This window comes from Delphinapterus leucas, chromosome 10 (genome assembly GCF_059928025.1).
Source record: "Delphinapterus leucas isolate spDelLeu-1000000601 "Yukka" chromosome 10, BTC_Dleu_Yukka2, whole genome shotgun sequence".
Lineage (NCBI taxonomy): Eukaryota > Metazoa > Chordata > Mammalia > Artiodactyla > Monodontidae > Delphinapterus > Delphinapterus leucas.
This window is the reverse complement of record NC_143138.1, coordinates 3,030,506-3,057,920: the sequence shown is the minus strand read 5'-3', so window position 1 is coordinate 3,057,920 and position 27,415 is coordinate 3,030,506. Positions and strand designations below refer to the sequence as shown.

The window sequence follows — 27,415 nt, the reverse complement described above, 5'->3', positions numbered from 1 at the left end:
GTGCTTGAGTTTGGGATGTTCTGTGTACTGAATTAGCCCAGGATTATGAACCATAATCCTTTCCCATGAGAAGGAGGGTAGGTCTCTCGCTGTCCATTGACTGTTCGCCCAGAAACTCAGGTCCTGGTGCCCAGGCTCAGCTACACAGGTCAGCCCTTGGAAGGTGGAGAATTGCAGCATAAATGACCCCTTCTGGTGCCCCCAAGCCTGTGGGGAAGATGGACCTCCTCCCTCCTCAGCCAGAGTGTGGGTCCTAGTGTGGTTTCCCTGCCCCTGGATACACAGCCCTGTGAAGGAGGCCAGCCTGGCACAATGCCTGCATGCCAGGGTGACAGTTCTCAGCAAAGAAACCCCAGGTGACAACCTCCAGTTCGTTTTGCACACCATTCCAGACCAGTTGTTCTAAAACTTTCTCTTCAGCCACTTCCCTCCCAAACTGTTAGCAGTTTCCCACTATCCTCTGGATAAAGAGCAAATGTGCTCCACAGAACTTCATAGCCTGGTCCCCAACCCAACTCCCACTGTGCCCTCCTCGCAGACAGGGCTGCCATCCTAGCCAGCGACGGCCGATCTCCCCTCGCAAGTGTGCCCGGCCTGCTCCTGCTGAGGACCTCCTGTTTCCTCTGTCCTAACCCTCTCTCCCTACCCTTCACGGTCTAGTGCAGGCGTGACCTGTTCACAGACATCCCAGATCTTCTGGGCTGTGCTGACCTTTCTTGCATCTGAACTTCACTAGACTCTGTGTTAGCGTTTCTCTGGGCTTTGAGTCATGTGCTGTCATTTGGAAATTACCATTTTGAGTTTCGTTTTTGTCTTTCTGCTTTAGCACGTGGTGCTTCTCTGTGAATTGCCGTTGAATCCTTGAAGGGAACAGAGACTAAGTCTTACCTCCTTTCTGTTCCCCTTCTGGTCTTTACTGTTGTAGTAATGCTGAGCCCATAGAAGAAGCTCCATACAGCCCTGTGTCATCAAATCATGTGCTTGTACTTGTTAGCAACACTACTGAACTTCATAAAATGCTACAATGCAGATTAAGTAATTCGGATCCACTTTCTTCCAGTTCTGAATTCTTGCATTCATTCATCCAGTATTTTTGAGAATTTACTATTTACAAGGTACTGTGCTATGTGTGTGGGGATGTAATGGTAAGGAAAAAAAAAGAGAGAGAGAGGGAGAGGGGGAAAGGAAGACACAGTGCCTGGCCTCATGTGGCTAAAAGTCCCATGGGGATGACAGGCATCAAAGAACCACACCCAAAGCACAAACCTAGCACAGAGTAAATGCCAGAGTGAATGGCCACGTGGCTTTGTGAGAGCCCCGCAGAGGAAATTGGTCCAGTGGGAGGGTGACAGAAGTCTTCCCTCCAGAGTGATCACTGTACCGCACGTTGAGGGAAGCTGGACAAAGGTGGGGATGGATTCCAGCTGGAGGGATGGTGCTGGAAGAAACAGGCCACGGGGAGTGGAAAGAAGCTGAATGTGACAGTGCAGAGAGAGGCGGGGCCGGGAGATGGATGGGGCTGCATCACAGGGTGAGGCCCACAGACAGGGATTTCCAAGTTGTGTTAAGAACATGGATATCAGTGGATGGTTTTAATGGGGAGACTGGAATACCATTGGTGCGGGGGAAGATCACCCCAGCTGCAGCATCAGCAGAGGAGGGGAGGCCACCAGGGTGAACGTGAAGAGACCATTCAGGAGGCTATGCAGAGGTCCAGGTGAGAGACCATGGTCCCTCGTGTTAGGACGGCAAGAGAGATAGAGAAAGGAAGGCCTCGTTGTTAAGAATTAACAGGGCTTCGTGATGAGCTGGGTCTAGGGGTGAGGGAAAGAGGGGTGTGTGCAGGTGCTGAGGTTTCTGGGGAGCACAGCAGGGTGGACGGTGGTGCCATCCACTCCAATGACACACTGAATCACGACTCTGGTTTTGGATACGTCAAACCTGAGGTGCTTGTGAGAAATCTGAAGCAGAGATGGCTAATACACAGCCATTTCCCCCTTATTCCTTGAATAGGAAGTCCTCCTGAATTTCACTGGGCATAGGGCTGCCCAGTTACAGAAACTGTTTCCCAATGTTCCTTGCACCTGGGTGTGTCCATAAATCTAACTTCTGGCCCGTGGAAGTGATGTGCACAAGTTCTGAGGTCACGCCCTTAAGGGGAATCCACCTGTGCTCCCCTCACCCTCTTCCCCTTCCTGCTGGCTGGGATGCGGATGTGGTGGTGGGGTGGAAATGACCACCTTGGACCCAGAGCTGGGACACTCGTGCGGAGGGTGGCAGAACGTCTGTCAGGCCGGGCCTGCCTGTCGCCTGGCTATGATTTGAGAGGGAGCTACACCTCTGTTAAGACATTGCATTTTGTGGTCTCTTTGTGCCTTAACTTGTACAGTATCCAAGCAGAGATGTGAGGTAGGCATTTGGGCTCAGAGGGAAAGTCTGGAAAAGAGGTACGAGTTTGAGAATTCTCAACATGTAGGAATAAGGAAAGCCAGGAGTGTGGAGGAGGCTGTCTGTGGGGGGAGAGGAGAGGCTGGGGGGAGCCTCTGGAGTCCACACACTGAACGCTTGGGTTGGCAAGCGTGAACAATCAAAGGAGGCTGAGAAGACTCAGCTGAAGCAGACCTGGGAAGGAGCGGGTTGAGGGTCCAGGAGCAGAAGGGAGGAGGGAGTGCGAGCAGTGTCGTGGAGCTTGAACAGCGTCCGCGAGAGCTTCGGTGGTGCCCGGCCAGCCTCATCCATGACAGCTGGGCAAGTTGTCTCACCAAGGGGTTGTTTGCAAAGAGGATTATTATTGCTAATGCAACTCTGTAATAACTGTGCACATCTCTGGCAAGAACACAGAGACATCTAATTACTATTTCTCAATCCAATTTTCATGATAAATTATCCAGAAAGATTAGAAATTGTCAAACTCAGCTTGATACTTCACATAAAACGCTAAACAAACCTACGTGTTTTAGTATCCTATCTCCAGGTTCCAGAAATTCATTTAAATTAAAACAAAAAAATTTAAGTTGTGGTTAAAAAAAACACATAACATAGCATTTACCTAACAGGCAGCTGACCACAACTTTGCTATAACTGTTGTGGAGACAGCAACAGGGAAGAATCTATCATAAAACAAGGTCAACAGTTGATTTAGGGAGGTTCTAACAGGGAGCCTCACTGATCAAATGTCCTTAATTGCAAAGTTATACCACTGTCTTTCCCGATTCTGAAGGAGACAGGCCAGGAGATGTGAGAAAGGCAGGCAGCACAGATGATCTAATGTGGTCTGCTGTCCCCGTCCCAGCAGACCACCCTCATTTCCAGCAAATAAACGGCAAGCCAAGACTGGGGATAAACTTGCCTGATTCTAGAGTCCAGTGCTTTTTTGCTGCATCACCGTACCAGATTTTGGTCTTGCTAAAATAATTTTTAAAAAAATTACCATCTTGGCCATTTTTGAGTGCACCGTTCAGTGCCAAGTCCATTCACATTGCCGTGTGACAAGTCTCCAGAGCTTTTTCAGCTTGCACGACTGACACTATTCCCATGAAACAACTCCCAGTGCTCCCCTCCCCCAGCTCCCAGAAACCACCATTTTACTTTCTGTCTCTGTGAATTTGACCATTTTAGGTACCTCACATAAGTGAGATCAGACAGCATTTATCTTTTTGTGACTGGCTTATTTCACTCAGCTTAATGTCCTCAAAGTTCATCCGTGTTGTAGCATTTGCCAAGATTTCCTTCCTTCTTAAGGCTGAATAATATTCCATTGTATGCATACACTACATTTTGCTTTCATAAATTCATTTTAAAAAAGTCAGCTTTCCAAATTACTGTATCCTTCTGGTAAAGCTTCTTGTCTACCCAGAAAGCACGTAGAAAGGAGATGGCAGATTAGTTACCAACTTTCTCCAAGAAAACGGACCCTCTAAATCAGGGGTGGGCAGACTTTTCCTGTAAGGGGCCAGGGAGTGAATATCTTTGGCTTTGGCGGTCATACAGTCCCTGTCACAACTACACAATGACTCTCCTCCCAGGGTGTCTGCCCGGCTCCCGCACTTTTGCAGTTGCTGATGTTTCTGTTCACTGTCTGTCTTCCCTGCCAGCCTTGAAGGCAGGGGCTATCCCCTCCCACCCCCGATGAATTTCTAGCACCTGGTACATCAGACCCATGGCAGGGACTTCACATATATTATATGTCCTTGGGGGAAATACGGTGTTTGTTGACTGGCTCATCCCTGCAGTGTGTCAGGCTCCTTGGGAAGGAGTTTGTTCACACATATTTGCCTAGAGGACAATGTCTAGTCCTTTAAAATACCAGTGTTTGGATGTCAATGTGCCAGAACCAAAGATGAGAATTTAAGACAGTTTTGATAGCTCTGGGTAATATGAGAGTGAATGGCTCATGTATTAGCATGAAAGTAAATGTTTTTTCCTTCTTCTTTCTGTTCTTACTGACCTCGAAACAGCTGTGTATGGTCATGTTTGTTGATCACTGCACTGGAGCCCTGGCTGGTGGGGCACGTGGGCAGACACTCATCTTTGCTCTCTAGGCCCTGTGCCAGGTGTGGCCTACGTCACCTGGAGGGGGTGTCACCTGGAGGGTGCATCTTTCTCTAGTTCATACTAGAACTAGAAAAAGAACTGCGCCACCAGGTGTCTTGTGGGCCAGCTGTGCCTGCACTGACTCTGCTTAGCTCAGAATTTTTCTGGCTTATACATTGGTCTCCTAACCTAGCTTTTCTGCCTCTGAGTTTTCCCTCATATAGTTTTTTCTGCTAGATTAATCTCATCATTCCTGTGCTCAGAAAACTTCAGTGGATTCCTGACATTCTCACGAGGATTTCCTAGCCTTCTCCAGGTCTGGCCCCGTCCCACTTGTCATGCCTGACCTGTGGCCACCGCCCACCACACTCGCTGTGCTGGCTTTGCCCCAGCTGGACCCTTGCTGGCTTCCCGGCCGCACAGCGCCGGCGGCAGGAGCACTGGTGGCTCACATTTCCTGGCTTCTCAGTGTGAGCCAGGGCTGCACCAAGAGCTTTGCACGCCCTGCTCACCCGCTTCTCAGACGGCCCTCTGACACAGGCTGTGCAGGACTCCCCCCTCGGCCCTGAAATGCCACATGCCTTTTCTCCTTTACTGAAAACAGCTCCTTGAAATAGAGTCTCTAAAACCACATCTGATGAATCCCGAATAGTCTTACCATCTTTTCTATCATTCACATGCATTATGTCATTTAACTGTCTCGAGGACTCTGGGAAGTATATTATTATCTTTGTTTTTCAGCTGAAAAAACTTGAAGCTCACAGATGTTAATGTAATTTTCTCAAGGGCACGTAGTTAATTACAGGCAGAGCTGTTTCAGAGGCCTCAGTTGGTTTGATACCAAAGGCTGGACTTAGAAAAGACCAGTGGTTCTCAAACCTAATCGCCCATAGGGATCACCAGTCACCAGGAACTAGTTTAAAATGGGCACTAACTCTAGAGATTCTGCCCCAGTTGACCTGGAGGAGGGCCCAGGAATGTGCATTTTCCATATGCAGTTCAGGCGATTCTGCTGCAAGTGTTTTGTGGAACATGCTTTGAGAAACCCCCGTGCTAGACTATCCTGTCTCAAGTGATGAATATTAACCTCTTCTATTTGGCGGTATATGGTCAGTACATTCAGCTGCTTCTGAATCATGCTTATTGGACTAGCTCATCAGTTATAGAGCAGGATGCTTCCTTTTTATTTGTTGTGGCAGAGGAAATGCATCCATTTTGTCCCAGAGAGGCCCTGAAATCTTTGAATGTAGATTTAAGAGAAGCAGAGCACAGATCTACTTTGCACCGTTTAAAATAGTAATCTGCGGGAATTCCCTGGTGGTCCAGTGGTTAGGACTCCATGCTTCCACTGCAGGGGACCCGGGTTCGACCCCTGGTCGGGGAACTAAGATCCCACGTGCGGCCAAAACAAACAAAGAATAAAGTTAGTTTAAAAAGAAAATAAATAGTGATCTTCTTCAGAGGGACAGTGCTTCCCACTCTGATTCTGGAGGTGAAAGAAAGAATTCTCTGGACGAGTGTTGAAAGCATTGGTTATACATTGAGATCCTGCAGCTTGGCCAATGAAAGATCTGTAAATGCTTGGAAAATCCGTGATTTTCCTCATAGGTTTAACAGAGTGTGTCATTAAGGGAAATGGCCTTGCCCAATATTGGGATCGACCACAGAGCATCGAGCCAAAGGGGATTTTTCTCAAGCCTGAAAATTTACTGGAATTTACCCTGCTAGGTTTCAGACTTTCTTGGGACCCATGGTCCTTTCATTCTTTCCATGTTTTCCCTTTCGGAATGGGAATGTCTATCCTGTGCTGGCCCCCCTGTTGTATTCTGCAAATAGAAACCTTGCCTGGGTTCGTGGAAGAGGAGTTTTCCCCCAGGTTGAATCATACCCCAAGTCTCACCCATATCTGATTTAGATGGTATTTAGATGAGATTTTGGACTTAGAGTTAATGCTGGAATAAATTAAGACTTTTGGAGATGTTGGGATGAAGTGAATATATTCTGCATGTGAGAAAGACAGGCATTAACTGTCCAGAGGGTGGACTGTTGATTGTGTCTCCTCCAAATTCACATATTGAAGTCCTAACCCCCAGGATCTCAGAATGTTACTTTATTTGGAAATAGAGTCGTTGCAGATGTAATTAGTTAGGATGAGTTCATACTTGAGTAGGGTGGGCCCTAATCCAGTATAACTGGTGTCCTTATGAAAGGGAGGAATTTGTACAAGGACACACACCCACAGAACACCACGTGAAGATGAAGAGAGATTGCAGGGATGCATCTACAGACCAAGGAATGCCAAAGATTGCCAGCAAATCATCAGAAGCTCGGAGAGAGGCATGGAACAGATTCTCCCTGGCAGCCCTCTAGGAGAAACCAACCCTGCCAGCACCTTGATCTTGGACTTCTAGCCTCCAGAACTGTGAGGCAATGAAATTTCTCTTGTTTAAGCCATCCAGTCTGTGGTACTTCGTTATGGAGGCCCTAGCAAACGAATACAGATTTTGGCATGATTTAATGCTTTCTGGACACAGAACATCTTCCCTGAAGACTGTCTTTATCCCTGAGTTAATCAGTCAAGGACTCCATTTTCAGAAAATTCTAAGATAAAGGGGAAGTCTCATGGAATGGGAATTTAATTACCGAAATGTCAGTGAGGCTTGGTGTCTCCACAGTGCCACTCCCTGAAGCCGTGGAATGAACAAGCACAGCCCAGAACCCACCCTCACAACTGGGCTCAGAGCTAAGCATTGCTGGACGTCCCTTGCGACCTGCAGTAGATTCTCTTCAAAGCAAGCACTTGAATGCAGTGACTTTCTGAGTGCTCTCCACTGAGCTCCCCTCAGCAGTGCTCTCTTGGGGATAGTGCCAAGATAGTTTGGGCTTCCCTCCATCTCAGTCCAGCCAGGAGTCAGGAAAGCTGTTCCCCGGATTCCCAGTTCCCAGAGGCCAGGGCAGGTTTCCATCTGCCTACCACCTGTCGGTATCTGACCAGTGAGGGGCTGCTGTGGAGACAGCTGGGACAGAGAGCTGGAAACTCATTATGTTAAAGATGGAGGAGAAGCTTTCTGTAGGCTTGTGTCACGGGCTGCCCCTTAACAGGGTTTTGTCACTGTTAGATTTGAGGTTAAAAAAGTGTTTCTTCCTTTGATGAAAAGAGATATTTCTAAAGGAGAGGACTTGGGGAAATAATGTGGCCAGACCAGTTATGGAGCCATTCCGAATCCTCGCAAATATTATGGCGGCCATACTGAATACAACTGAATTCAAACAACTGTCAGGTTGGTACCAGGCTCCTTGACAAGGGAAGTATAGGCATGGAGACTGAACAGGTGGCTGAACCGATTAGGGAGGAACACGTCCTTCTTGTGCAAAACCTGGAGACCCCGGGCTTTGCTGAGGTCACCGCTGTCAGCTTGCCCTTTTCTCAGTGAAGGTTATATTGTCAGATGGACTAAAGGCTTGGGGTGGAGGAAATTTACTGTGGAAAATCCAGATTCTCCAGGACAGATGATGTTTCCTTATCCAAGGGAAAGAATGTCAACTCGGGTCTCAGTGCTTAGTTCTCTATCCTGACCCCTTGCCAGCCAGAATTCTTAGCTGCCATAAGACACATCCCAGTGAGCCCCTGCCAACAGGGAGTGCATGTGGTTGTTTACTTTTGAAGGTTTAGCACGATGGCAGCTGTTGTTTCCCTCCATCACCGGAGCTGGTGGACTCGTTTGTTCAGCCGAGTGGGCTATTTCTCCTGGTGGGAAGATGTTTAAGGCTTCCGTAGCCAGGGAAGGCTGGGAGGGGCTGGGTGAGGAATCAGGCAGCTGTGCAGGGGGTCGTCTCTGTCAAGGGCAGAGGGGAACTGGATATGTTTGAGGGGTGGGGGATCTGGAATAGCAGAGAGAGAATATGGTGGGGATCACACTCAGGGGTTGGGGGCGTCCGGTGAACTGACAGATGGAAGAGAAGGGAGGGGGCCCCTCCATCACTCGTGGTGCAGCCAGAAAAGAGAAGTCGTTCAAAATGTTCTCAACAGAGAGAACTTAATACAAGGAATTTATTACCTGGGAAGAGCTGAGAAGACACAGGGGGTGGTGAGGCAAATTAGAGATGAATAAAGCAAGAAGCCAGCTGTAGCATCAGGTATATTAACTTGAGCACAGAAGCTGGGGCACTGGCTGGAAATGGGAACCAGTTCAGGCCTGCCGAGTGGGAGCTGGGATGGTGAAGGGAGGGGCTCCTGGTGGGAGGTGGAGCCACTCAGAGACGCTGCCTGAGGTGAGAGGGTGAAGAACCCTGGCCCCTCCCCATCCCCAGAGCGGGGTTTTTTTTTTGTTTTTATTTTTAACATCTTTATTGGGGTATAATTGCTTTACAATGGTGTGTTAGTTTCTGCTTTATAACAAAGTGAATCAGTTATACATACACATATGTTCCCATATCTCTTCCCTCTTGGGTCTCCCTCCCTCTCACCCTCCCTATCCCACCCCTCCAGGCGGTCACAAAGCACCAAGCCAATATCCCTGTGCTATGCGGCTGCTTCCCACTAGCTATTTTACGTTTGGTAGTGTATATATGTCCATGCTGCTCTCTCACTTTGTCACAGCTCACCCTTCCCCCTCCCCATATCCTCAAGTCTGTTCTCCAGTAGGTCTGTGTCTTTATTCCTGTCTTACCCCTAGGTTCTTCATGACATTTTTTTTCTTAAATTCCATATATATGTGTTAGCATACGGTATTTGTCTTTTTCTTTCTGACTTACCTCACTCTGTATGACAGACTCTAGGCCTATCCACCTCATTACAAATAGCTCAATTTCGTTTCTTTTTATGGCTGAGTAATATTCCATTGTATATATGTGCCACATCCCCAGAGCTCCTGGGAAGCCACTTGGCAAGAGAGCCCAAGAAGAGAAAGCTCATGGATGTACTTGAGAGCGGACGGCAGATGACCAGCATAGACAGGCACTGGGTTAGGAGCCACTGGGAGGTGCCTGTCAGTGCTGTTATTGTATCTCTGGAGATCCGAAGGGGACCAGAGGGATCAGAGGGGTGCATTAAGTTGCCCAAAGGCACACCAGGGCAGAGCCAGAATTTGAACGTGGGACTGTCCGGCTCTCGGTTCTTCAGTACCATGCTGAGGATAGGATTGGCCTTTTGAGGATAGAGGGTTTCTGGGGATGCTTGGGCAGAAGCGCACAGAGTCAAGAAGACGTGCAGGTGCAGGGTTATTAGGTGGGAGGAGGGCCCACAGATGAGCCAGAGTTGGGAGGACAGTGGAAAGGCTGGGGTGATGGGGTGATGTCTGCCCTACTCTGCTTGGATTCGAGCATCAGAATTCTATGAGCAGCCACAGGAAAAATGAGAAAGCCGTTTGGCCATGATTTTGGGGGTTGGGGGAAGAAAGAGAGGGAAACTCCAGGTCATGCCAAGATTTCAAGCAGGGGGACAGCTCTTTGGTGCAGCTGCAGGCAGAGCGCTTGCTGCAGTGCGGTCCGCTGGGCAGCTGGCTCCATTCTGGGAAGACAAAGGCCCCGGCAACCCCAGAGCTTTGAGCACACGCATCTTTTCCGGACTCAGTTGGATCTCCCCGTGAGCAGCACGGTGCGGAGGTTTGGAATGGATGTTTGTGTTGCAACAGTGTTTCCAGGTGGTTGCCTAAATTAAGTGATGAGTCTGTAGAATGTGCTGGGAGGATTTGAACTCAGATGGTGAGTCCATGTTTACTGCAATGCTGACTAATTCTTGCACTGCATCAGGGGATGGGCTCAGAGTCATTGAACGTGTTTTTAAAGTTCACAAACAGGTTACCCCAAGTACTCACTGCACGGGGTGCAATCTATGAAAGGCTTTGCGCTCTTCCTGTGTTCTCTAGAGTGATGACTCCAAGGTGGTGCCACCAGGAGGTCAAAGCTCCTTTTCTGAGCCCTCCTCCCTGGCAGCTCCTTCTGAAAGGAAGGAGAAGCATTTTAACCCGTGGCAGCATCACAGCCACCAAGCCCCCTGCCCTCCACTGCACCCCGAGAGTGGGGCTTTGAAAACACCCAGTCCTGTGTAAGAGATCTTTAAAGTGGATGAAGGACACGCTGCCTTCAAAACGCCCTCCTCGATAAATAGAAAACTTCTGAAAGCAAGTGTTAACAATTGAAAGAACAGGGGAAATTGAAATGGTACCTTGGCCCCATGCATCTTACCATCCCCAGCCGTACTTCGGAAGTTTCCTTCTGTGGAGGGCATAGAGCAACGTGGTTCTTCATCGGGACTGAGTAAAGAGCATCCGCTTTGAGTCTGAAAAGCTCAGTCTAGCAGCTCCTTTCATTGGACAGTTTGGTCCAAGGAGCATTTTATGAATTACACTCATCACAATAACATGCCCAGGAATCTGCTTCTGTGCTTGGAGAATACTCCCGCTTTATAAATGGTCCACTTTATTTAGCCCAGTGTACACATGCATGACTGAATGCTCCCCTGGGAGTAAGGGTGGGTGAGATTGGGGAGGAGGAGGAGGGGGAAGCAAGCAGTCGGTCCATTTACTGGAAAACGGCGGCCACGAAATCTGCTGGTGGCCTGGACCTCATGGTCTAGGACGACGGGACCCGGAGGCCTTGCTCTGACAGAAGCGGCTCTGCCCTAATGGGTCCTGGGCCCGTGGTCTGCCTGCGGTAGCCACGTGGACAAGTGTTGGTTGCATGGCTGCTCGGTGCCACCTTCTGTGGAGGTGCTGGGACTCACCAGGAGGCGGCTCTTGTCCCAGAGGACTGCAGAGTCCTACAGTAAACGAGGGATCATGGGGCCGGTGGCAGGGTGAGGGTGAGGACACAGGGCGATCCTTACCTTGGGGGCGGGATGAGTGGGGGCGGTTGGTGGCCGGTGCTCACTCTTTGGCTGCTGCTTCTGTATTTGTACATGGTAACTTCTAAGTGAACTATGAGTTTGAGGGAAGGCATTCCCACAGAGCCTCTTTCTCTCATCTCTTTTCTCTCTCCTCTCTCCCCATTTTTCCTGTCTCCCTGTGGCGTGAAACCATGAGCAGTGGTCATCTTTTCAAAGTTAGTCCATAGAATTGGGACCAAGTCCATCACAGCAAGGCCAGGGCTTCAGAGAAAGTGGACTGAGTCTGGAGAAACACTGAAATCTGATTGTCAGGTTCCAGAGACAGGCATGGTCAGGGCACAGAGCTGGTCGTGGACCAGGTTTGGCTGGTGAGTGAGGACCGTGGAGGTCCAGGAGGACTGCAGGGGTGGAGGGGAGCAGAAGCAGGGAAGAGACCACCCCCAGCAAGAGCTCGTGGACACAGAGGCGACCTCGTGACCCAGTGGGCGGCCTCATATGCTCTTGCTGTTGGGCAGAGAGCTGTCTGGGAACGAAGGTCACCCGGGAGCTGCAGGTGGGCACTGGGCAGGGGGTGAGCTCGGTGAGGAGGTTACGGCAGCAGCGAGGGCAGGTCTGGCACTCGTCTGGATTTAGTCTGAGCCTTTTTCTGTTTTGCTTAGTTTATTTCCTGGAGCATGGACCCAAAGAAGTCCTCCTGACTTCTGAGGGAACTCTGCTTTGGAGTAGCTTCTGAGCGAGCTCTGCCCGTCAAGAAGCAACATCTCGTCGGGACGCTGAGTCCAGGCTGGCTTTCACCTCTGCTTCCTTCAGCTGATTTTCCTTCCATGTTCTTCTTTTTTAAAGAGGAGATGCTGTTTGTTCTGTCATATGGAACTGTGATTACTCACCCAGGGAAGGATGTCCCCTCGAGGCTGTGGCAGGAGCAGGGGAAATTCCTTTCAACACTGGCCCCGAGGGATTCTCGTGATCCTGGTTTCCATTTTGGTCAAAACTGAGATGAAAGGACTCGACCCTGCATTGGGGGGAACTAGAATTTTGACCCTGAGGGAGGCAGAGCTGGATGAAAAACGAGCCCCTCTCTGTTCTGTGAACGAGGAGGCACATCCTGCTGTAAGTTGGACAACTGTTGTGCGTCAGACTTCTGGCTTGGAGCCCGTCCCTAAATCTTAGCCTCGGGAGGGGAGGAGCAGCAACTGTGAAGGGGCTGATCTTTTCCCCATCAAAGTGTTAGATGACACTAGCCGACGTCAGCTTAGTCTGCTTGGGCTGCTGTAACAAAATACCACCGAGTGGGGGCTTAGGAGCGACACATAACTTACTTCTCACAGTTCTGGAAGCTGCAGGTCTGAGACCAGGGTGGCAACAGCTTCAGTGAGGACGCTCTTCTTGGTCACAGACCCCTCTCTGTGCCCTCACACGGAGGAGGGGCTGTGGGCCCTGTGTGGCCTCTTTTATACGGACACTAATCCCACCATGAGGCCTTTGCTCTCGCGACCTCATCACCTCCCAAAGGCCTCACCTGCCAACACCATCACCTTTGAGGGTTAGGGTTTCAACACGAATTTTGGGGCAACACAAACATTCAGACCATAGCATCTACCTGCATTTTGACTTTGTGTGTTTGTAATAGTTATTAGAAATGCAATTAGAAATAGCAGGTTTCCTAGAGAAAGTTTCCAGTTGGTAAAAATGGGACAACTTATCTTGGATGATGACGGAAATTTCTAGTTGAAGGATTTTTTTAATATCTCCTTACTTCCAGCCACTCTGATATATGTAACTCTGCGAACTTCATTACTTCTAGATTTGGTATTCTCTAAAAAATTAAAAAAAGAAATTAAATTACGCACATGAGATCGACCGTATTAACCATTTCTAAGTGTGCAGCTCAGTAGTGTTAAGTATATTCACATCGTTGTGCAACCAGTTTCCAGAATTCTTACTTCTTGCAAAACGGAAACTCCCCATTCCCCCCTCCCCCAGCCCCTGGCAGACACCCTTCTACTTTCTGTCCCCGTGAAGCTGATGACTCCAGGAGCCTCACGTAGGCGGCATCGTACTGTGGTTGTCTTTCTGTGACTGGTTTATTTCACTGAGCATAATGTCCTCAAAGATTTGGTATTCTTTTATTTCATCTTTAAAATAATATTTACACTTAACATCAGAGGGATAACCCATTCAAACTTTGGAAAGGTCATCGATAGAATGTGAAAAATATTCTCTAAGCCTGGAAATTTTAAAGGCATGTATGTCTCTGGAAAACAGCATGCTGCTAATAGCAGAGTGGGACATCTCGGAGGTGAAAGTCACATGGGCTGACGCCTCCCTGGTGAAGGCAGAGGGGCCATGTTAAGTGGTGCCAGCCGGAGACCTCGAGTGCAGCAGGGAGCTGAGCCTGCAGGCCTGGGGCCAGGGGCAGGGGCGCTCTGCAGATGTGCCTGCTCGTGGTGGTCACACTGCTCCCCCGGGGCTGCTGCAGGAACTGTCAGCGGAGTGGGTGTGGCAGCCGCGCCGGGGGACGTCTGCCTGGGCTCTCACTGGAACGGGAGGACAGGGGGCAGCTGCAGAGAAGCAGAGACGAGGGCAGGAGCGGAGGAGATGGAAGGAACGCCCTCGACCTCCATCTCTGCCTCCCGCCCCAGCACAGGCCCGCAGTTCGGTCAGGGAGTTCCGAGGAAGCTGTTCCAGTCGTAAGCAGCTGTCCAGCCGTGTCGCACAAATGCCAGAACCAGGGGGACGGGAGGGGGACACCAGGCCGTTCGTCTCCCAGGCGGGGCCTTTAGACTCTTCTTGGAGTTTCCTTAGGTCTCGGCAGTCAAGCAAATAATCTCTAAGCACCGTGACACCATCTTTTTCAAAGAAATGCAATTTGCTACTGGCAATAACACGGATTTCCCACCCACAAGAGCCCATGTGTTTTCTCACTGTTTATCAGAACTTTACACTCTGATGAGTGATGGAAAATACAGTGGCCATTTGTTACTGCTGTGGCATTGTTTGCTGTCAGGAATGACACCGGAACAAAGAGGTAATCAGTTAAACGATTGCATTCAAAATTTATTCTCTCTGGAGGGAGTATACACACACTCACATAGCAATAGGGTTAATGTGTGCAGCCTTTATAAATGATCTGTGTAGTAACTTTCACTTTAAAACACCGTGTTCCCATCCGTCGTCTCATTCGGGTGTCACGAGAATGCTTATGGGGTTGCTGCAGTTGGCAAGAACGAGGCTTAGAGGAGAAATGCTTGTCCGTGGCCGTATAGGAGGTCCGCTGGGGCTGAAATATAGGCCTCCTGACTCTTAAACCAGAGCTTTTCCCTCTAAACTGTACTTGAGAAGAAGAACGTGTCAGAACCAGAGCAAGAGATAGACTGTTTCTCCTCCTGACTGGCAGGGCTTCTCCCACGTCCAGCCCGAGCAATCCTGAGGTGTCCAATTAGCGATGACTTGAAAATCAAGGGGATGTAACTGTGAGGTTGAACTGTGCAAAACTTCCATTTTTAAACAGGTTAAAGTATTCAGGTATCAACAATTTCATGTTTCAAATGAATCGGTCTCCCTAGATTTGCATAGGTTGCATTTCCCATGCAGCATCAAATTGGTCATTTTGTCAGTTAATTTGGCCCGTTGCTTTCCTCTCCATTCTGCCGCCCCTTGATCCGCTCTGCAGTGGCGGCAGAGCATTATGTTCATGGCCTCCGTGACCAAATGGAGCCAGCCATAGAGGCAGCGGGCCAAACTGTGCAGCTAAACCCAAACCAGGCGATTCAGGGTCATGTAAATATGACTCACGAATGACCAGCCCGCAGAAAGTTTCAACAGGTCTAACTGGCTCCTTGTTCCTGCACATTTTACCTGAAAAGGGAACTAAATTGGTACTCTTTTCCATTCATCTGGCATATTTGATGTATGTGTTCTGGTGAGTGGGAGACAGCTGATTTCCAAGGCTGTTGCAGAGGGATGATTAGAAAAGCAGGAGGGTATCTTGGCCAAATGTCAAGAATGAAGGAAGGGGCAGTGAGTCAAGTGGCTAAAGAGACGCACATTAGAGTCATTCATTCTTACCGCTTGGCGGAAGCTGGAACCTCACACCGCTGGCCAGGCTTCCCACCATCTGGAGCGAAATCAGGACACTCCCACCAGGGCTGGAAGGGCTCCAAGTGGGGGCAGCTGACAGAAGGGCCACGGCCGCATGGCAGGAGCACAGACAGGAGCACAGTGCTTTCTGCATTTTCTCTTCTGGTTATGAGGTGCTTTTGTGAACTGCTGGAGATTGGTTACAGAGTGATTAAGCTGGACAGCTTCTGGCGCTGCTGCCCCGGAGGCGCAGTGTTTTGAAGGTGCTGCACCCCAGATTTCTCAGGGTCCCTTTTCTGGCAATAAAGGCTTCATTTCTCTTGGTACTCCACATGGTCAGAGCCCAGGCTGAAGAACCCTGATTCCCACGGCAAAATTACAGACCCAGCGAGCTAGAGTTAGAAAGACAGGGCCCGGGCAGCGTCCACAAGCCCAGTTCCAACGTTGCAGAGCCTGCTGGAGGGAAGCAAAGACTTCCGTAAGCCAAGGGACAGAGGCATGCAGGAGGTCAGCTCTCCGGGGAAAACGCACGACGACTCTGATTTGTAACATCTGCTGATTGCCGTGGTGTCAAAATACTCCCACTGTGACCAGTTTCAAACCACCAATAGTTTAACAACCGGCTTGCAAAATTTCTGGATGTTTGATAATCTTTCCCCAGCCTGGACAGCTTGAACGCAGCATGACTTGGTGGCATAAAAACTAGAGTTGGGCAAATGCACGAGCCAAGGTTTAACACGAGGGGTCCTGGCGTGGAAGCGTCTCAGGGCCGACTGTCCCCTCCGTCTCCTGCTTCCCTCCTTTCCTCCTAAGCATGCTCCCTGGACCAGTCGCTGCTCGGGACAAGGGTTCTGGTCCCAGGCTCTGACCTTTAACACTGTGCCCGCCCAGTCACATCCCGAAGCACCCAAAGCCCCACGACTTCCTAGATGAGCTCACACAGGTGCTGGGCTCTCAACCGCTCTCCCTGTACCCAAGCCAAGGGCCTACCTGCCAGGAGGCTGCTGCAAGCCTCCTGTTGGGACACTGGTGAGGGGGTCCCATAGCTGGAGCATGGGTGGTCTCAGATACCTCCCCTAGTGGTCCCTATGCAGAGTTTAAAATGGCACCTCCATGAGTAAACATTCAGTTAACTTGTTAGGAAGTTAGAACCCAGCTTTTTATGTAGGATGGGTTTATTCAGAAAGAAATTCCCATGACTCCCAACTGAAAGAATTCAGAATTTAATGATAAATCTGTCTTCCAATTATGCACACTAGGGCTGTGTCATCTGCATTTTGGCAAACACATTTTTAGCTAAGCCTCAGGTTCCTTATTTGTGAAACTGAGTGGCCATAGTGAACTGACCTGTAAGGCATCTGTCTGTTCTATGCTTCTGGGATTCTACTTATGGTCAGTGCACATTTCTCTACACTTCTCTATATGGTTTTTGGTCCTTTATAAATTTTATCGTTGTTTTTTTGTGCTCCTGGGACATCTGGTATTCCACTAAACATCATTATTTAGCTGTGCCACAAATAACTGTTTTTTGGCTAAATGAACTCGGAGGGCGTTCTAGGTTAAACCAGTACTTTGCTGAGCATCTTCCTCAGAATCTCTGATATTCTAGGGTGCACTGTGTACCTCCAAAAGGGAAACTTAATGCTCATGGATTCCCAGACTTTTTGATCTCAAATGGTTTTTTCTAAGGACAGTGTATCAATCTTCCAGGGCTGCTGTATCAAAATGCCACAAATTGGGTGGCTTAAACAACAGAAATTATTTTTTTTTCATGGTTTTAGAGGTCAGAAGTTCAAAATCGAGGTATTGGCAGGGCTGTGTCCTCCCCGAGGGGTGAGTCTGTTCCATGCCTTTTCTTCAGCTCCTGGTCTTGCCCGCAGCCCTTGGTGTTCCACAGCTTGTAGATGCATCGCTCCAGTCTGTCACACGTGCGATCTCTCTGTGTGTCTCTGCATCTTTCCTCTCCCAGGAAGGCTGCACAGACACCAGTCACACTGCATTAGGACCACCCTAATTGAATACGACCTCATCTTAACCTGATCACATCTGCAAAGGCCCCTTTTCCAAAGAAGGTCACAGTCACAGGTACCAGGGGTACAGATGTCAACATACCTTTTGCGGAACGCAATTCAACCCACAACAGACAGCCATTAAAATTTCCTAAAACTGGTGGTACAGCAAACACATTTTGGGAAATGCTGTCCCAGGAGCTTGTAATTAGGATTCACTCACCAGGTACGTGGTCCAACCCTTAGGTCAAGAGTTCTTAACGTGATATCAAAGGGTTTGTGCCCTTGGATGAGAAAAAAAATTGTATCTTTATTTGTACTATTTCTAATTGAAATTTAGCATTTCCTTCATTTTTCAGTGTAGACAACAAACCAAAGTAATATCACTAGTACTGTGACTTTGTCAGATTTTTCCACCTCATACTACAGTTATTGCAGGTCTCTTGGGACATCATTTATAAATCATCACCATCTCAAAATCACAGTGGGCGTGAGACTCGGCACTAGATCTTATTTAATGGGTTAACAAGCAAACACATAATGCAGATCTGTTTTAGTATTTTGATAACTGTATTTCAACCTCATCAGTTTCCTTTGTAATCCTTTATATTTTCTTTTATACACTTAACAACACTATTCTGAGGAGACTGTAGGCTTCACCATTCAGCCAAAGGCCACCCTGACCCAAAAAAGTTAAGAGCCTCTGTCCCCACTCATGGCCCCCATGACTGATACAACCCAGCTTCCGTAGAAGGGTTTAGCTGAGAGACAAAACACTAGCAGAATCTTTCCATTTTTACAAATAAAGAATTAATATATAAGCCAAACACAAATATTATAAAATACTTTATTTGTAAATGAAATACCCAATTGGGGCAAAATGTAAAAATGAAATAGACATAGGTACAATAAGTTATACAAGAGTCTTCAATTATTGTCGCTCTGTATTGATTATAAATAGATCACATTACCGAGGAAAGCATTGTCTAGGTGTTGGGATAATTTAGTTAAAAGTATCTGAATAACTTACTAGACACATTCCTCTTGGTGTGTGTACAAATGTATCAAATAATTGAACATACTCAACTATATTCCCTGTGAAAACTGCAAAGTCCTGGTCAAACGAGGCTAAATCTCTGAGCTGCATGAATGAGCTTGGTCACATTGTGGTCCAGTCTTGGAAGGATCACTGACACATAACCCCTGGAGCACTTTGGCCTCGGTGAAAGCACCAGAGCATCGAGAGGCTGAATTCCAGCTGGGCTCTGCCCCTGAACATTTAAGGAACTAAGCACGTCATCTGATTCTGAGCCTGTTTCCTCATCTGTGAAAAATGGGGATACTGGTGTGTGTCCTTTCTCTCTCCCAGGTCAACTAGTAGATTTGATTGAGATAACCGATGTAAAAGTTCTTCGTATGTAAAAGTGCTGTATGAGTATGAGACATAGAACTATTCTTTCATTCTTTAATGTGCCAACATCCAAATGGACATAAATTGATGGCATTCTCTTGTATGTAAGAAGAAAATTAATTTATATGTATTTTTTTCATGGACACTCAAATGCCAGTGTCCCCCCCCCCATCATTAAGTGCCTGGAAAGGCATTGGAGGTCCCAGCAAGGCTGCAGGGAAGTGGGCCTGGGTGCTCCTGGGCTTCCGTTTGCCACCTCCTTCCCCTCAAGGTGACCCCCCACCTATCTCCTTTCTGCCAAGCCCTCCCTTATGTACTCCCTGCGCCCCAGCCTGTGCCTCCCACCTTCCTGTCCTTCAGAATGTTCCATCTTGCAGTTTGTTCCCACGGGGCAGTGGTCCTCACTGTTAGCTGGACGTTAGAACCATCTGGGGAGGCTTTTCTCTGTCCTGATGGGGGGACCCCCACCCAGATGACTACATCAGGGTCTCTGAGGGAGGGCCTGGCGTCAGTATTTTAAGGTACCCCAGGTGCAGGTGCCACCTGGGTGTTGCCTGGAGGTTAATCGGAAAATTGGAGTCCCTATTCACCTGTAGCCAGTTATCCCTCCCAGGGGGACTTTGTTTTAACTCAGGCCAGCCGTCTTAACAGTTTTCTTAAAGAAGGTTCCCCCAGCGCACCTCACTCTGGTACCCACTGCTTCCATCCACCCTCATGACATTCTCCGGGAGTGTTATCCTCATTCCAATCCATCCAGCTAGGGAGACTCAAAGCCGTGGTTTAAGCCGAAGCCATGCACTTCCTTCCCAGAGGATCGAGGTGCCTTTCTGAGGAATAGGGCCCTCCTGCTGAGATGGGCAGCTGTCCCAAGTCCTGCATCGGGGCTCACCTGGATGCCTCGCCTGCATCTCTGTGTTCTGCTGCATCAGGGAGAGGATTTCGGAGAGGAGCTGTGGCTTCTGCTCCCTTTACACTTTCTCGTGGCCAGTTCTCTCCTCCACTGCTTTTGCACATTCATAGGGAGGGCTGAGGGCTGGAGCTGGGGGAACTGTTTCCAAGCAGGCAGGTGCACAGCCCTGCAGCCTGCAGGAACATGCTCAGCCCAGGAGTGTTAGCTCTGCACCTGCAGTCTTGTGTCTTCCTCAACCTGGGCCCCTCATCTAGGTGTTCCAGGGGTCTGCATCCGCCCTGCTCGGGGCCCAGGCACGATCCCAAGACGCTGTTGCTATTGCCCCGTGGCAGGGTTCTGACCTCCTGAGTCCTAGGCGGCTGCCATCACCATGGGATTTAAAGGCCATATAGAAAGGCCCCCCACTGGGTCCCTCTAGTCTTCCCAGGTCCCCGACACTCCCACCTTTGAGAGCTGCTCCTTTGCCAAATCATTGAATCTCCAAGAGCCCTGGGTTGGAAGGTTTGCACCCTACGAGGACTCATCCATTCGTCTCTCATCTGGTGTTGCCCCTTCCGGAGCCCCGAACTAAAGCAGGAATGTGCTCTGAGGTCTGGACTCGCACTTGTGTGCTCTTGGGCAAGTCACTCACCTTCCTGAGGATCAGTGTTCTCATCAAAGAAACAAAGATTTTCATATTTTCCCCACATATTTCTACAGGACTGTGGTTGAGATCATTGGAGATAACAGACAAGACATTGATTTTTCTACAGCAAAGCCCATTTGACAACGCGTAAGACAGTTTCATTACTGTTATCGGAAAAAAAATGTGTGGGTCTGCTTTGTGCACTGCAGCTCGCTGACAGCGAGGGGCAGAGTTTGGAGGAAAAAGGTGCTGCAGTGGAAGCTCCTGATGTCCTGAGGGTGAGCCCAGGGTCATGGGAATCTGGAGAAGACAGCCTGAGTGGGGAGGAGAGAAAATTAATTGGGAAATGCTGGCCAACTTCCCTTATTCCACATTGTGCCAGGAGCCAGCTCAGCCACCACTGGGATAGGTGATGAAGAAGCAGCAAACCCTCCGCCAGCTCCCATGTGCGTATTTCAGACTCAGCAGGAGGGTGGGCCACTGACAAGAATAATACAGACCAGCAGGCAGGGCAGGAGACACCCGAAAGGAAAACAAGGAAACAGGTTTGAGCTGGGCCTGGCCTTCTTGGCGTGGACTGCCTGACTGGCACCAGGCTTCTAGGGTGGCCCTGGGTGTGGTGCTTGATGGGGCCAGTAGAGCATCCGCCAGGCTCAGCACCCAGGCCTTGGGGAAGCTCAGTTGTGCAGGGGGGTAGGACCTTAGCCTTGCAACCAGGCTGGGTGAGGCAGGCTCAGTGCAGGGCACTTCCTTCTTTGGGGGTCATGTGTCCCTTGTGATTAGAGAGATTGGGGCACCTGCTTCTTCAGGACAACCTTGTATGGTCCAGGCTCTGCCCTGTCTTCCCAAGAGACTGTGACTGTAGGCCAGTCACATCACCTCTCCGGGCTGTCCTGTTCATTTCTGTAAGGCGAGGAGAGTGGCCAATATGACCTCCAGGATCCCTTCCAGCTCGGCATCAGGTTGCCCTACGATCCAAGACTAGTTTCTAAGGAACCCAAGAAACAATATGGCATATATGACTGGAGCCCATGGATTGGGAGTTTAATTTTTTTCTGAAATTATAAGATCTTTCACATTAAAACCAATACTGAAGTATGGCATGCCTCAAAAAATTAAACATAGAATTATCATATGATCCAGAAATTCCACTTCTGGGTATACACCCTGAAGAATTGTAAGCAGAGATTCATGCAGTTGCACACCAATGTACATAGCAGTATTATTCACAACAGCCAAAAGGTGGAAACAACCCAAATGTCCATTGAAGGATGAATGGAAACAAAAAGTGATACATACACACAATGGGATGTTATTCAGTATGAAGAAGGAAGGGATTCTGACACGTTCTACAATCTTGAGGACATTATGCTCAGTGAAGTAAGCCAGCCACAAAAGGACAAATACTGTATGTGTACCTATATGAGGTACTTAGAATAGGCAAATTCATAGAGACAGACAGTCGAATGCTGGTTACTAGGATCTGAGAGAGAAGAAAGTGGGGAGTTAGTGTTTAATGGGTGCAGAGTTTCAGTTTGGGAAGATGGAAAGTTCTGGAGAGGATGTAGGTGGGGGCTGTACAACACTGTGAGTGCACTTTACACCCCTGAACTGGCCATGTAAAATGGTTAATTTTATGTATATTTCATCAGAATAAAACAAATACTGGAATATTTATGCATGTTAATGGTTTTAATTTGGTATACAAAATAATGGTAATGAAGCATAATTCTTGCTGGTTTGTGGCCCTCTTGCTGATATGAAGAATGAAACCAGTCACTGAATAATTCACTTAAAAAAATCAGTTAAAGTGGGGAATTACTAAAAATGATGCTCCTGTACTATATTGTAATTTAACTCAGAATTTCTAAATGTGCATTTAATCATCAGTTTTCGGGTCTTTTTCTTTGGGTGTAGGTTTGCTGAGTGGAGTTCAGCATGGTCTCCCTTGCAGAAACCACACCCAAGGTATATCATTTACAGATTCTAGTTTCAGAGTGTTTGCAGTGGAATGAGATCTTAGAGACACTTGTGAATAAAAATGAAGGCAGAGTTCTCCTAGATTCTTATGACCCTTCTCCATCGCCAGTGCTTTTATAATTGTATCAGCTCACCTAATTCTGCATCTCTATGTCTGTATAACTCTCTGTCCATATAAACATATTTAAATACCTAGTCTTTATGAAGCTTTCCCAAGGCATTCAGTGCATTGTGTTCTGGAACAACCAGGCTGCACAGCCTTAGGAACACACACCATTCCTAGTTTGCAAGCATAGAGCCCAATGGGAGAAAGCAGAAGTGCACACTTCATCATAAGACAAGTGAAAAGATAAGCCGTAATGCGGGAAAAGATACTTGTGACACAAAAACTGACAAAGGAGTAGGATGTCAACCACATAAAGAACTTAACCAAATCCATAAAAAGAAATAACCCAGTAGGAAAATGAGCTTAACACTTGGACAGGCATGAAACCAAAGAGGAAAGCCAAATGGACGCTACTCAGAAAAGAGGTTCAACTTCATTAGTAATCAGGGAAAGGCAAACTGAAACCCCAACGAGGTAACAGTACATATGAGACCGGCAAAAACTAAGAATGCTGAAAATACTAACTGTCGGCAAGTATTTGGGGCAGCAGAAACTCTGGGGAAAGTTGTAACCTGCTAATAACCTCTTTGGGAAGCAGCTTGTGTTGTCTATGGAGATTGAAGACACACACACCCTGTGGTCCTGCACGTCCACTCTCAGGTCGATTCCTGGAGAAACCCAGGCAGAGGTGCACCAGAGTGTACATACGGCAGGAGTGCTCATGGCAGCCTGGCTCACTCAGCTCAACCCAAACCACTCAACACCTGTAGGATAGGTACATAAATTCTAATACGGTCGAACAATGAAATACTATGTAACAATGAAAATGGACAAACTTTACACAAAACAACAGGAGTAAATCTTCAGGGCATAGTATCGAGCAATAGGAGCAAGACAAAGAATACCTTGCGATCACATTTATTTCAGGTTGAAAAGCAGGTAAAGCTAAGCTCTGGTGTATCATTTGGTGATGTATACATAGATGGTTACCTCTGGGGGTGTTGTGGGCTGAATGTTTGTGTCCCCCACCCCAAACTCATGTTGCAGTTTGAACCTCCCATGTGATGGTATTGGGGGATGGGGCCTTTGGGAGGTGATGTTTAGACGAGGTCATGAGGCCATGTGGAGCCCTCATGATGGGCTTATAAGAGGAGACTAGAGAGCTTGCTTCCTCTTCCTCTCTCTGCCGTGTGAGGACACAGCGAGAAGGCAGCCGTCTGCAAGCCAGGAATGGATTCTCACCTGAACCAGACCCTGCTGACGCCCTGATCTTGGCCTTCCAGCCTCCAGAACTGTGAGAAATAAATGTCTGTTGTTTAAGCCACCCAGTCTGTGGTATTTTAGCAGCCCAGGCAGACTAATACAGGGGCGTTGGGTGTGTTTTCAGTTGGGAGGGACATAAGGGGGGCTTCCAGGTATTGGCCGTGAGGCCCCAAGGAGGGTTACACAAGAGTGTACTCTCTGATTATTCATTAAACTCCATGTGTATGTTCTATTTATGTAAAGGATGTAAATTTCAAAGCAATCATTCACACTAAGAATGAATAAAGGAGCATGTGGGTGTGCCAGCAAGTAGCTTCCTTGATGCCTGGCTTCTTTTTTTTTTTAATATTTTGTGACACTATGTTTATTTTTTAATTTTTTCGCGGTACACGGCCTCACACTGTTGTGGCCTCTCCCGTTGCGGAGCACAGGCTCCGGACGTGCAGGCTCAGTGGCCATGGCTCACGGGCCCAGCCGCTCCGCGGCATGTGGGGTCTTCCCGGACCGGGGCATGAACCCGTGTCCCCTGCATCGGCAGGTGGACTCTCAACCACTGTGCCACCAGGGAAGCCCTATATTTTTTATTTTTATTTTATTTTAATGTGGACCATTTTTAAAGTCTTTATTGAATTTGTTACACTATTGCTTCTGTTTTATGTTTTGATTTTTTGGCCGTGAGGCATGTGCGATCTTAGCTCCCCGACCAGGGATCGAACCTGCACCCCCTGCATTGGAAGGTGAAGTCTTAACCACTGGACCGGATGCCTGGCTTCTTGATTGTGGCATGTCTTATAAGGGGACAGGGGCTGTGGTTAATCCAGGAACCCGATCAGGTGGAGCTGTGGTGGAGGAGGTGAGGGGGTGTCTGATAAAACATGATAAAAAGGAAATACTGATACATTCAGGTTGAGAATAGAGGTTCTGAGGAGTTATAATATTTTATTTTTCATTTTACATTATTACATAACCCACAATATGACAAATGAAATGCATTTTACTCTTTTTGGTGACAGTTCCGTTGAGTTCCTTCTCTGGCCCAGTCTTCGTATCTGGGAGAAAATGAGCATTTTCTGGGTATTTGTAGGTATAATCTGGATAAAGGCAGAAAAAGGAATTGTTTTCAGAAGTATTATGACAATATATAAAGCATAGTAAAGGGATGTAATCTCAGAAAATATTCAAGGCCTACCTCTACTTCCAAAGTGACCCTGTGGAACTTTGGCAGGATCCCACAGAAGCCTGGGCTTCTTGCAGTGGAGCTGGAAAACCCTGCTGTAGGAAGGAGGGACCCAGCCCTGGGCGTGTGGGGGAGAAAGGAAAGCTGAGTAATTCCTAACTCTAAGGGCACATTCTTCCCAACTCCATCATAGCTTTGCTACATCTCGGAGCTGTTGGCCTGTGGGTCTGATAACTGAGGTACTGAGAGAAGAGGACCTGCCCTCCTCTACTCCCTTCCCTTGTCACCCAGTGTCAACACTCTCTCATTTCATTTGTGTTCAGTATGTGTTTGTTGAATTAAATTCTTGAAAGTATCCAAACAGAACTCAAAGAGCTTTGGGGATTCAGAGGGGTGAGACTTTCTAAGGGGTTATTTCTGCTTGGGAAATGGGGCGAGACTTCATGAGAGGGAAGGACACTGAGCTGAGCTTTGAAGAATGAAGAGGGGCTGTAGACAAGGTTGGATTTGAGAGAGGAGGTTGAAAAGGCACAAGGCAACAAGGACAAAGCATGCTTGGAGATCGCGGTGGTACTTGTTTGGCTGAGCCTGTGGGAAATAAAGGGAGAGCGTTAAGCAGAGGTGGAAGTGAGGCGATTCCTGCATGCTAGAGCCAGAGACGGTCACAGGCAATGCAGACGACGAGTGATTTGGAACAGAGGTGTGCCTGGGCCAAAGGGCAGTCTGGTGGCAGCACATAGGCTGGCTTGGACAAATGATTGGCTGAAGCCAAGGGAATGGGTTGGGGGGGCTGGTACAGGAGGTCTGGGCAGGAGGTGAGGAGGGCCAGACAGACAGGGCTGGTAGAGCACATGGGAAGTAAGGAGCAGCTAATGTTCAAAGGAAGAAAAACAGGTATAATATTAGTTACAGATGGGCTGAGGGGTGCAGGTGGAGAGAGATGGCTGAGGTTTGTAAGACCAGTGACAAGGAGTAAGAGGGTGCCATGAGTGGAAAAACAAGCTGGTGTGTGTGGGCACATAATGAGCTGTATTTTTTGCTGGGTTTGAGGTGCTGGGGGGACATCTAAGTGGAAACATCCCACAGCTGGAAATTTGGAACTGGAAGCCTGGAAAGAAGTTGGAACTAGAGCAACAGATGCAGGAGACAAGAGCCTGGAAGTGAGCCCTGGGTGTGCACTGGCCCCAGAGGGAAGCTGCGTGGAGCAAGAGAAGACAGGGTTTGGTGAAGGTGCATATTTAGGATGAAGAAGAAAGAAAGAGGCCGTGAGTCAGAATAAAAGGATAATGTAAAATTAGATGAAGAAACAATTTGGCTTTTAGCTCTGTCCATTCACCTCTGCAATTCCCAGGGACAGAGCCATCTATGCTTCATTTTAGGATTAGACCAATCCTGGGTTCTGTGAGGAAGCTCATCATTTTTGGTTTTAAGTGGTTCCAGGAAGTTAAACTTGCTTGTTGAATAGGCTCCGCTACAATACTTACCTTTGTTGCAGGTTGTAGCTAAAACCCGCAAGAGCCTGGAGTAGGGAGGACCACTGTGAATGATGATGCCTGTAACTCTACATGAGAAGGACCAATAAATAATCAACGCAGAGCTCTTAGTATGTGACAGTCTCTGCTAAGAATTTTGCAAGCATTATCTCACTTATTCTTTAATCCACTTGGCCAGATATTAACATCTTCCCAGCTAACAGAAAGGAGACTGATACTCAGAGCAAATAAGGTCACAAAGCTAGGAGGTAGCAAAGGGTTGGAGTCCAGGCAGGCTAACCCAACAGCCCTAAGTACTACATTATCCCGAGAGAGAGAGAAGAAGCAGGAATGAGAGTCCAGATGTAAGAAAGATGAGAGTGAGAGAAAGTTCAAGATTAGTTGATAAGGTTAATTACCAAAGATGCCTTGGACTGACAGTAAAGATTCCCCAAGTCGACGAAACAAATAGGTCTTTATATCCTGGACAGTAAGGGAGGATTTAGGGTTTCCTGGAACTAATCATGTTTTGATACAATCTCCCCACCTAAAGATATGCAGAAGCCATCTCTGAGAAGACTTACAAGGTACTAGAGAATCATGAAATCTGAAATGAATCCTGAGGCGTGTGATGTCAGAAAGATGGCAGAATAGGAAATTTCTACTGTCATCCCCTCACAGAATGTTGATTTGACAATCACGCATGGACAGAAGTACCTTTTTGGGAGTCCAGGAGTCCAGCGTAGAAGGTCCAACAGAAAAATCTGAGACTGGATGCATTGAAAAGGGTAAGAAGAATGGTTTCTTCTCCTTCACCTGCATCACTTCTCCCCCAAGGTGGCACAGCTTAGTGCCAAGAGAGACCCCCTTGGGCTGCATTTCTCTCCCAGGGAAAAGTGACAGTGTGTGAGTGAGCACCCAGCTTCTCGAGCTGTGCGGGATGCTGCTCAAGGGGCCCACTTCCTTCTCACCCCACCCAGAATACTGAGGTGATTTGCACAGTTGAGGAGTTGGGAGGGGCTG

The 27,415-nt window shown here is 48.1% G+C and overlaps 1 long non-coding RNA gene across 3 annotated transcripts in view; it reads left to right on the top strand.

Annotated features, from left to right (window-relative positions):
• The first annotated feature begins 1,139 nt into the window (after positions 1-1,139).
• Positions 1,140-27,415, top strand: part of LOC149748115 (uncharacterized) — a 60,936-nt gene continuing 34,660 nt past the window's right edge. For all 3 annotated transcript variants that reach the window (XR_016394507.1, XR_016394506.1, XR_016394505.1), the window contains exon 1: positions 1,140-27,180. This is a non-coding gene — a long non-coding RNA (uncharacterized LOC149748115). The remainder of the gene's footprint in view (positions 27,181-27,415) is intronic.